Source organism: Mus caroli, chromosome 8 (assembly GCF_900094665.2).
Source record: "Mus caroli chromosome 8, CAROLI_EIJ_v1.1, whole genome shotgun sequence".
Classification (NCBI taxonomy): Eukaryota; Metazoa; Chordata; class Mammalia; order Rodentia; family Muridae; genus Mus; species Mus caroli.
The window spans coordinates 22,837,640-22,847,199 of NC_034577.1; the positions used below are offsets into that span (position 1 = coordinate 22,837,640).

The 9,560-nt window shown below is 40.2% G+C and overlaps 1 non-coding gene across 1 annotated transcript; it reads right to left on the minus strand.

Annotated features, from left to right (window-relative positions):
* Positions 1-263: 263 nt before the first annotated feature.
* Positions 264-327, minus strand: LOC115031782. The gene has a single exon (XR_003837446.1). It is a non-coding gene; the product is annotated as a U7 small nuclear RNA (small nuclear RNA).
* Positions 328-9,560: the final 9,233 nt, after the last annotated feature.

The following is a 9,560-nucleotide window of genomic DNA, read 5'->3' on the forward strand; positions in this document are numbered from 1 at the left end:
TTAGTGCTCTCTGGATAGCTCATAGGTTTTTTTTTTTTTTTTTGACCAAAGTCAGAAAAGCTGATATAAAAAAATTCTTGGATTTTCCTACCAAGTCAGAAATCCTGTTAGAAAAATTCTAAAAGTAATTCTTGGATTTTCCAATCAAAATCAGGAAGCCAGAAAAAATTCTAAAAGAGCTGTGTTTCCTATTTCATACAGCCTTCTCTGGATGGCTGCTAGAAAGTATTCTATAAGAGCTGTGTTCACTCTCTAAGTACATCTGAAGATTTCCAACCAAGGTCAGAAATCCTATTAGAAAAAATTCTAAAAGATCTATAAAAAATTCTGAAAGAGCTGTGTTTGTTCTTCATGGATTTTCAAGCCAAAATCAAAAATCCTGTTAGAAATATTTTTGAAGAGCTGTTTTCTTCTGCCAACCAAAAGCCCAGTTTTTAATTTACATATCCATTCATTTATATGTTCCAGGTTCCCTCTTGACCATCTCAGGAATTAGCATTCCATGACCTTAGCCCCTTGACTCTTAGGAAGAGACAGAAGTATAAGTACAGACAACAAGATATGTGTGTGTGTGTGTGTGTGTGTGTGTGTGTGTGTGTGTGTGTGTGTGTGTGAACTGGAGAGATGTCTCACTGGTTAAGAGCTCTGGCTGCTCTCCCAGAGAACCTAAGTTCAATTCCCAGCAACCACATGGTGACTTTCAACCATCTACAATGGAATCGGATGCCTTCTTCTGGTGTGTCAAAAGAAAGCTAAAGTGTACTCATATAAATAAAATAAATAAATCTTAAAAAAAGTCTGGGTGGGATCCAGCCTGGAATTCTGACCACACCTGTACCCAAATTTGCTCTGACCTTGAACTCAGGAATCTGCCTGCATTTGTATCTGTCTGTCTTTGTATCTTTCTCACAGGCTGGGTCATAGTGCTGTTGCATCTGTTCCTTATATCTGTAAAGCTCCTTTTACAATTCATATTGCAACCTTATGCTTTGCAGTTGAGAGATTATATAATATGAAACTCATGTTTTTAGAGTTCTTTTCCACAGCCTTAAGAGCTGTTCTGAAGGTCCCAGCATTTACCATTTTGCTAAAGACATAGACACACCCTCAACTCCTGGACTCATGGTGTTTCCAATTATCATGGAGTTATTCACAATAACAGGGAGGACATTCCTCTAAGGAGCATGAAAATATGTGCATTATAATGCAAACCAGATTTATGCCCACAGCAGCCATAGACACTTGTGAAAGCCCACACCCGCTGGCCCTCTTCCAGGAGCAAGAACCATGTCATTTCATCAAGGCCATGCTGTACCCAGCAATTCAGAACAATGATTATGTGGTGTACAGGGTTTTTAAATATGGTAATAAATTTTAATAGTGTAAAAAAAGAAGTATCAGGGTCATCCAAGTTATAAAATTAAAACAATGAGTTGTAATAATTACAGCTATTCATTGTTAGAAATTGTCTTGGGCCTGATCTAACTAACCCCTGCCTGACTCTCCCCTAACTTTATTTGCTCCGGTTTGGATATATGTCAGCACCCCTGGGGATACCTAACATCTTAAGTAATGCCGAATCCTGTGTTTACTGTGTTCTTTTTCTGTACATATAGTCCTATGATGAAGCTTAATGAACAAATCAGGTACAATAAGAGATCAACCATACTTCTGATAAAATAGAACAATAATTACAGTACTATAAAACTTATAACGTGTTTATTCCTGTATTCTAGAGTCACTGTTTATATAATAATAGCAATACTTGAGCAAAATTAGTGTGATAGTGTGACAGTCTGATAGTCTGATAACTGAATTATTAACAAGTGAGTAGCATCGAATACAGGATAGACACGCTGGACAGAGAGTTGAATCATGTTCCTGGTAGAAAGGAACAAAATGACTGAAAACCTCCCTATAAGATTAAATCTTAGCACTGCTGCCTGTATGTCAGGTTGTAACAAAGATCTTAACAGAACTGTACAAAATACTTGGAAAACTTGGGAAAGATTGGTAATTGTGCTGGGTAATTTTGTGTTAATTTGATATAAGTTAAAGTCATCTGATAGGAGGGAACCTCAATTAAGAAATTACCTTCTGAGCTGGGCATGGTGGCGCACGCCTTTAATCCCAGCACTCGGGAGGCAGAGGCAGGCAGATTTCTGAGTTTGAGGCCAGCCTGGTCTACAAAGTGAGTTCCAGGACAGCCAGGGCTATACAGAGAAACCCTGTCTCAAAAAACAAACAAACAAACAAACAAACAAACAAAAAAACAAAAAAAGAAATTACCTTCTGGACAGGGCTAGTCACTGCTGAGACCACATCCAGAAGAGGGGAGGAGAGCAGAAGTGGTATTGGTCTGGCCTGAGCCTGTGGGTGAAATTGTTAGGTGTGGAGGGCGAGTGATGTCTTCCAGACTCAGTGCTGTCCCCACCACTCTGGGACCCACATCCCTTAAGCAGCAGAGGAGCACCAGGATCATGGGAGCAAAGAAGTGGTACCAAGAGAAAGAGCTCATCTCCCAGAAGTGCAGACGGGCCTGTGAGTTCAGGTAAGACCACTATTGCTGCTCAGAGGAACCTGCACAGAACCATCAGGACACAGGAACTGAGGGACAGCCTGGAATTGGAGTCTTCCGTTTCTGTCAGTACCTGGAGCCAATCCTCTACCACAGGGTTCCATACCTAAATAGTGCCAGGAGAAAGCAAGCCTCCCAGGAGTATGGACAGGCCTGTGAGTGCAGGTAGGACCACCACTGATGCTCAGAGGAACCTAACTGGAACCCTCAGGGCACAGGAACCAGGGAGCTGCCTGGGACAGGAGTCTTCCAGTTTTCATCTGCACCCAGAGCTGATCCTGTGCCACAGAATTACAATCACAAATACCTCCAGGAGAGAACTGGTTTCCCAGGAGTGCCTACTCACCTGAGCATACAGGTAAAAACCATCACTTCTCTTCAAATTCCTGGCCAAAGAGGGACCCTCCCAGAACCATTAGCACACAGGAATCAAGGATCAGCTGGGGACAGGATCCTTCTGGTTTCTATCTGCACCCCAGAGCTGACCCTGTGCCACAGCTCTCCATACCTAATTTCTCCTGGAGAGAACTGGTCTCCCAGAAGTACTGACAAATAGGCTTGCAGGACAGACAAGCCACAGTCAGAGACAGCAAGACCAGCTAAGACCAGAGATCATGGATGCAAGTATCAACAACAGAATATAAGAGATAGAATAGAGAATCTCAGGTACAGAAGATACCATAGAAAACACTGACACAACAATCAAAGCAAATGCAAAATGCAAAAAGCTCCTAACCCAAAACATCCAGGAAATCCAGGACACAATGAGAAGACCAAACCTAAGTATAATAGATATAGAAGAGAGTGAAGATTCCCAATTTAAAGAGCCAGTAAATATCTTCAACAAAATTATAAAAGAAAACTTCCCTAACCTGAAGAAAGAGATACCCATGAACATACAAGAAGCCTACAGAACTCCAAATAGACTTGACCAGATAAAAAATTCCTCCCGTCACATAATAATCAAAACACTAAATGAACTAAACAAAGAAAGAATTGTAAAAGCAGTAAGGGAAAAAGGTCAAGTAATATATAAAGACAGACCTATCAGAATTACACCAGACTTCACAACAGAGACTATGAAAGCTAGAAGATTCTGGGCAAATGTCATACAGACCCTAAGAGAACACAAATGCCAGCACTCAAAGTTATATCAAGACCAGATAGACCATCTAAACAGCCCCATAACTCCTAAAGAAATAGAAGCAGGAGTTAAAAGTCTCCCAACATAAAAAGCCCAGGAACAGATGGTTTTGGTGCAGAATTCTACCAAACCTTCAAAGAAGACCTAATACCAATACTCTTCAAACTATTCCACAAAATAGATACAGATGGAACACTATCGAATTCATTCTATGAAGCCACAATTATGCTGATACCAAAATGACACAAAGACCCAACAAAGAAAGAGAACTTCAGACCAATACTAAAATGAGACAAAGACCCAACAAAGAACAAGAACTTCAGACCAATCTCCCTTATGAATATTGATACAAAAATACTCAATAAAATTCTTGCCGAATGAATCCAAGAACACATCAATACAATCATTCACAACGATCAAGTAGGCCTCACCCCAGGGATACAGGGATGGTTCTATATATGGAAACCCACTACATAAACTCAAAAGGAAAAAAAAAAAAGCATGGTCATTTCATTAGATGCTTAAAAAGTATTTGACAAAATTCAAGATCAAGAATTCAAGGATTCAAGGTCTATGTCTAAACATAATGAAAGTAATACACAGCAAACCAGTAGCCAACATCAAACTAAATGAAGAGAAACTTGAAGCAATCTCACTAAGATCAGGGGCAAGAGAAGGCTGCCCACTCTCTCCCTACCTATTCAACATAGTAATTGAAGTCCTAGGCAGAGCAATTAGACAACAAATGGGGATCAAAGGAATACAAATTGGCAAGGAAGAAGTCAAAATACCACTATTTGCAGATGATATGATAATATATATGTGGCCCTCAAAATTCCACCAGAGAACTCCTAAACCTGATAAACAGCTTCAGTGCAGTAGCTGGATATAAAATTAACTCAAACAAATCAGTGGCCTTTCTCTACACAAAGGTTAAACAGGCTGAGAAAGAAATTAGGGAAACAGCACTCTTCTAAACAGTCACAAGTAATGTACAATACCTTGGTGTGACTCTAACTAAGGAAGTGAAAGATCTGTATGATAAGAACTTCAAGTCTCTGAAAAAAGAAATGGAAGAAGATCTCAGAAGATGGAAAGATCTCCCATGCTCATAGATTGGTAGGGTTATGAAAATGGATCCATTTTTATCTCCTTGTATCAAGCTCAAGTCCAAGTAGATCAAAGATCTCCACACAAAACTTTATACACTGAAACTAATAGAAAAGAAAGTGGGGAAGAACCTTGAATATATGGACACAGGTCCTGAACAGAACACCAATAGCTTATGCTCTAAGATCAAGAATTGACAAATAGGACCTCAGAAAATTACAAAGCTTCTGTAAGGCAAAGGACACTGTCAATAGGACAAATACATACATATCCAATACATACAAAGAACTCAAGAAGTTAGACTCCATCATAGCCCTATTAAAAAATGGGGAACTGCTGGGTGGTGGTGGCACATTCGTATAATCCCAGCACTTGGGAGGCAGAGGCAGGCTAATTTCTGAGTTCGAGGCCAACCTGCTCTACAAAGTGAGTTCCAGGACAGCCAGGGCTACACAGAGAAACCCTGCCTCAAAAAAAAAAAAAAAAAGGAGGGGGGGGAGCTAAACAAAAAATTCTCAACTGAGGAATGCCAAAATGCGGAGAATCACCCAAAGAAATATTTAACATCCTTAGTCAACAGGGAAATGCAAATCAAAACAACCCTGAGAATCTACCTCTCACCAGTCGGAATGGCTAAGATCAAAAACTCAGGTGACAGCAGATGCTGGTGAGGATGTAGAAAAAGAGGAACACTCCTCCATTGTTGGTGGGATTACAAACTGGTACAACCACCCTGGAAATCAGTTTGGCAGTTCGTCAGAACATTGAGCATAGTACTACCAGAGGACCCAGCTATACCACTCCTGGGCATATACCCAGAAGATGCTCCAACTTGTAATAAGGAATCATGTTTCACTATGCTTATAGCAACCTTATTTATAATAGCCAGAAGCTGGATAAAACCCAGATGTCCCTCAACAAAGGAATGGATATAGAAAATGTGGTACATTTACACAATGGAGTACTACTCAGCTATTAAAAACAATGAATTCATGAAATTCTTAGGCAAATAGATAGAACTAGAAAAAAAATCCTGAATGAGGTAACCCAATCACAAAAGAACACACATGGTTTACACTCATTAACTAGTGGATATTATCCCAGAAGCTCAGAATACTCAAGATAAAATTAATAGACCAAATGAAGTTCAAGAAGTTGGAAGGTCAAAGTGTGGATACTTCGGTCCTTCTTAGAAGTGGGAACAAAATACCCATGGGAAGAGATACAGAGACAAAGTGAGGAGCAGAGACTGAAGGGAAGATCATCCAGAGACTCCCCCACCTGATGATCCATACCATATATAGTCACTAAACCCAGACACTATTGTGGATGCCAACAAGTGCTTGCTGACAGGAGCCTGATATAGCTGTCTCCTGAGAGGATCTGGCAGTGCCTGACAAACACAAAGGTGGATGCTCTCAGCCAACCATTGGAGTGAGCACAAGGTCCCTAATGGAGGAACTAGAGAAAGGACTGAAAGACCTGAAGAAGCTTGCAGCCCCATAGGAGGAATAACAAAATAAACAGACCGGTACCCCCACAACCAGAGAGTACACATGGAGGGACCCATGGCTCCAGCTGCATATATAGCAGAGGATGGCCTTGTTGGATATCAATGGGAGGAGAGGCCCTTGGTCCTGAGAAGGCTCTATGTCCCAGTGTAGGGGAATGTTAGGACCTGGAAGCTGGAGTGAGTAGTTTGGCGAGCAGGAGGAGGGAGGAGGGGATAGAGGCTTTTCAGAGGGGAAACCAGGAAAGAGCAAAACATTTGAAATGTCAATAAAAACAATATTTATTAAAAATAGATTAAATCTTAGCATCTTTTAAGCACATTCACTTGCTATTTTCAGAATGTAGTTGACTTTAGAGGACCCACATAACCGAATGTAAGTCCTCTGTTCTATATGGTATATAACATTAGGAAAATTGGTTTCTGGAAGGGGAGTGATATGCATCTCTGGGTCCTTTGACAATAAGATGTCAACAGTTTCTCACAATATCTTCAAATAGTTACTTTGGCTAAAATTTCTGTGTTTTTCTTGTTTCTCTGAGACTAACATCTTTATTCTTCCATTGCTGATACCTGAGATGTTTCAAGAAGATGGTAACCGGACATCTACAATCATTTCTTTCCATGATGGCCTGATCAGCCCTCCACCCCACCCAATTCTGCCATTCTGTGAGGTCCTCTGTGAGCATGCTCCATAAACGATCATATTCATTGTCTATGCTTTCAATGAAAGCAGCTCAAAATAAATAAATAAATAGAATAAAATCAAGATGTTCTTTAGGAAGTCTGTGGAAATAACACCGATCTGTAGGACATTTAAAAATCCCTGGGCATCTGCTCAGTTTTCATTTTTGCACAGAAAACTACCTGCTTCCTAGTCATAAATACACTGCACCTTCCTGCAGACCTATAATTGAGTTACTTTAGTTTCCCTGGCAACCACCACGATTAATTAGAACACTTGAGCATGGTAAGTTTATAGATGCAGAAAATATTTCATGTATAAATAGTGCAATCTGTTTATGCTCAAAGGACTTCTCCCCCTCAGTTGAGAAGTAGGGTTACTTTTTCCTTTTTTTGTGTGGATTAATCACGTCCCCCATAAACTAACTCTATAAATAATATTCAAAAATTAATGTTGACCCCTTTAGCAGAATTTTCCAGTCCTGACATCTCTTGGATGGTTGGTGCCCTGGATCCTGAGTCCCTGCTTGGTAAAGAACAGCTGGGTCCACACTATAATTCATGACAACAGTAAGACACAGGGCCACAAAAATCCCTGTTCCCTTTGAGTAGTCTGTGACACAAAGGACAGACACATAAGAATATTTGTGTGAAAACAGTTTTCTATTAGTGATATGCATTGCACTAAGCCAAAAGAAGATCATCAGTTTGTTTAAAAAAAATGTAGCCAATTAATATCGGTTTTTCCCAGAAAGTATAAGACACGACACAGGGCTAACATCTCTTGGCTATTTATTCAATATCTATTAATCATTAATCCTGGTATTTCCCACCAACTAGTCCTCTTAAGTAGTATTGCTAAATATGATTGGGACTGTAAACCTCATTTTTGAGATGTGAACCTGAGACCTTGAAAATTTAAGCAAAATTTTCAGATTCATATTGTTTAGAGCTGGAAGCTGTATTGAGATCAAAAGTCTACACATCCACGCATTGCCCAGGCTGTCACCAATTCTCTGACATTGTTGTGAAAATGAAATCAGAGGCTTCATGACTTTCTATCAAGGGAGGGGAAAATAGTCTCATGGTTTACAGACTCCAGCCACACCTGTCTGCTGATACAGATTAAATGGATTGATGTTGTTAATCCCTTGCCTTGAAATATGCTTAACCATTTGTAGCTGTATCCAGTTAGAGCTTGAACTGATCCCGGTGGTGGTAGTGGTGGTGTGTTCCTTGCTACCTGTCCCAGCGTTCTGAGTTCCCGAATGAACTACACACACACACACACACACACAGCACAGCCTGTATATTTTGATATGCCTTAAACAGCTCAATGGCTGAGCCACCTCCTAACTCCCATGTGGCTAACCCAACTCTCCGATATATACCCGTTATTATTTACTAAAGTCTATATTCTATCTTGCCTGCCCCAAATCCAGACATGCAGCCCTCTTGGTCTGTGATCTGCCCCCAACTCCAAGGTGTTCTCTGTTCTGCACTTTCTCAGGTCTGGCATCTTTCTTCTCCTTCCCCTGGCATGGCGGATCTCCTTCTTCTTCCTCCTCCCTTGGTCCCTTGCCTGGGAATCCTAAATGTCCTGCCTCTGTCTGCCCTGCCCAGCTATTGGCTATTGGCAACTTTATTTACCAATCAAAACCAACTGGGCTCAGGGTTCATGAGTATCTTACACTCGGACACTACCTAAGGAACCCTGAGCAGTTTTGAGGCCCCAAATTAACATAACAACACAAGCAGCTATAGACACTTGCTGACTTTTTCTCCAAATTTTATGCTGCTTCTCAAGAAATAAGTGGCAGTTATGTAAATGAGTCCCTTATCGACAGACTGGATTGTAAAGAGACAGAATGGGGAAAGGATAGAGCCACTGCCCATCTGCTAAAGCTCTTTGGCTGTACCTAGGGAAGGGCCAATCTTTAGTGCTCGAACAGAGTTTAGTACATGTTACCACTGAGATGAGTATAGCTAACAAGACTATGCTTAGTTATTACATCACAACACCCTTTGACAAGAAGATATTCTCTACCATTGTGTTATTTCTTTCCAAGAACCAGGCATAGTAATAATTATAGGAATTTATCTTCTCCCTCCCTTAAGTTATTATAGCCTTTGTAAATAATGGATACTTTAACTATTGTGTCAATAACTCACATATTGGAACAAGGACGAAGATACTAAGAATGGTTAATTAGCAGGCCTGCCTATGACCAGTTCCCAATGTCACTGTTCTCATGTACACCTGTGATGGTAAATGATACACTCATGGAGAATATCGATCTAGTTAAATCTAGGTTTTTGATTCTATATCCCAACATCCATTTTCTGAGAAGTGACACTAAGAATATTAATGATCTTAGCTGAAGATTAGCAGAACTTCTTTTTATGCATCCTAGTCTCTGCCTATATATCTATAGCTAAGCCTTTACATATTAAACTAGGAAGTGCACTCATAATATTTTAGATGCTTATTCCAGTGCAAAAACATGCATTGTATTTCTTGACTTCAGAATACT